The sequence below is a fragment of the Meleagris gallopavo genome, chromosome 8, assembly GCF_000146605.3.
Source record: "Meleagris gallopavo isolate NT-WF06-2002-E0010 breed Aviagen turkey brand Nicholas breeding stock chromosome 8, Turkey_5.1, whole genome shotgun sequence".
Taxonomy (NCBI): Eukaryota; Metazoa; Chordata; class Aves; order Galliformes; family Phasianidae; genus Meleagris; species Meleagris gallopavo.
The window spans coordinates 23017411-23019868 of record NC_015018.2 but is presented as its reverse complement, the minus strand read 5'-3'; positions in this window follow the sequence as shown (position 1 = coordinate 23019868).

The window sequence follows — 2458 nt, the reverse complement described above, 5'->3', positions numbered from 1 at the left end:
GCCGCTCCCCGTCGCTATGGAGACAGCTGTTCCGCTCCGGGAGGGAGAGGGTGCGCAGCCCAGATGTGCCACCGCTGGTGCCACAGGTGGGGACACGTGTGGAAGCGGAACTCGGACCCCGGACTGGTACGGGGTGGGGAGTCCCGGCTATGAAACACCTGTGTTGGACGTGCGTCTGCATGTTTACGTTCACTTCGCTTCAAAGAGCATTGTAGGTTCTGGAGATGCTTTTGCATGCTTCGCCTGGGATGTCAGTAGATGCTGAAGGCGAAGAACTACTTCAGCTCAGCAGTGTCAGAGAAAACATCTCAGTCCTCCTCCAGTTGAATGACATTTCTACTGGTCAGCAGCTTTCCAAAAGGTGATTTTTGTCTGTCTACCTCCACTCTGCCTCCTCAAGGGAATATCAGAAAATCTCCTCTATGTCACAGGTTACATGTGAATATTTTCACAATACAACTGTTACTGCCATGAAGCCCCCACCCAAAAGACCAAAAAGCACTGTTCTTTGAAACCACTCAGATATAAAACTTCTGAAAGCCTTTCTGAGGTTGACTGGTAAGAGATAAGAAAAATTGAAGATGTGTGACAAAAATTGATGCTGGCATCGGGATGAGAATTCTTCCTCCATGCAACAGGACAGGCTAGCTGGAACCACGAGGCCCTGCTCTGCAATACAGGCGAGCTGTGTGCCACGGTGTTGCACCCTTCCTCCTTCTCTCTGGAAGGCTGATTACATCAGTCAGGCATTACTATCACACAGGGCTGAAGCTCCTTCTCAAACACTGCTCAATAATAGGTGTAGGAATGTTGGGTCCTGCTCTGGCCCCACAGTGAACCCACCAGCAGGAAACTCATTTGCAGAGGTGGGACAGTCACACCTTTTGTTCATATTCATATTCCCTGTGAACACTATTTTCAGCCACAAATACAAGGCTAGAATTACTATTAGGCAAGCAGCTCCCTGTCACTTTGCCATACAACACCTTCCATCCTGCTGAATCTAATTGTTGGTAGCCAGCAGTCTCTGTAATCTCTCTGTGCCTGTCCTTGAATTTCTTGAGAGGGGACTTATACTTTTCTGGAGTTTTTTTTTTTTCCAGTTTTGGACTGTAGGCATTGGGTACATCCATATAATTACACAGGGAGTATCCCTGTGCAGTCATCCATTAAATCACAGGCACTCACACATGCATCATGCATACTGCTCACCATGGGAACTTGCTGTGGGGATGGGCTTACTCCATAAGGACCAAGCAAGGAGGAATACAAAACAGCACCAAGGTTCTGCTGTGATCTGATCTTGGTTCACTTTGTCAAAGAGCCTCTGAATTAGTGCATGCTCTGTTTGTATAAGGAGCAAGGAGAGGCTGCTTCTGTCCCTGCCAACTTGTGCCAGCTCTCCCTGCAGAAAATATTGAGCAGCATGAGAAATACAGTCTGCTACAGGGGCCCTTAATAGGCAAAAGAGGATCATATCAATTCTGGGTTTTTGCTTTTTTCTTGTGCTTCAGCAGCAGAGACCCTTTAATCAGCTTGCCAGAGCTGTAGGACTTCCATGCCAGTAAGTAAGAACATGGTTTCTTAGTATGAGTGGTATCAATGGAATTGAGTACAGACATGCAATTTCTGGGCACCAATCCCATCAAGGAATGCAGATCTGGTGGAGATGATGCAGGCTGGACCAGGCTCTGAGCAACCTGATCTAGCTACAGCTGTCCCTGCTCATGGCAAGAGGAGTTGGACTAGACAGCCTTTAAAGGTCCTTTCCAACTCCAACAATTCTATGCTGTATGGTAGAGCAGGGTGAGTTTGCAATGCATTATCATTCCCTTCCTGTATTTGTGCACAGGCAGCTGACCACTCATTTGCAATCTGTGCTGAGAGATCAATCAAGATAATGCAACCCACCCACAAATTTTATCTGAAACAAGCATCAGCTCCACAAAAGATGCTAACATCTTGATTATCACTATAAATGAATGTGAGGAGAAAAATGCTGCGCAGTCTCATCTGCTCACAGAACATCTACTGCTTTAAGTCAAGAGAACATCCATGAATTCTCAAGAATTACCCAAAAGCCAGCTGCAAGGATGAGCTTCAGCTGTTCAGCTCTGGCATATGTCAGAGAGACTGGAGGAGGAGAAGCAGTGAGACAGCGCGAGGGGAGCATCTACTGTCATGTGAGAGAAGATCTTGCTAGAGAAGGACGACCAGACTAAGCTTTGTTTTACTGGGCCCTGCTAGCTTCAAACACACATTCATCTAGTTCTTTGCCTTGTATATCGAAGAATCTGCAGAAGATGGATGCTGTTTTATTGGCCCAAGTTATAAGCAGCCTAGCATCAGAATTTCTACAGGCATGGAAGAAAAAAGGCACACCTATCCATACAACATACACATCTGCATGCTGCAGGGAGAAAAAGATGATTTGGGAGATACTGTGCCTAGTTGGGAT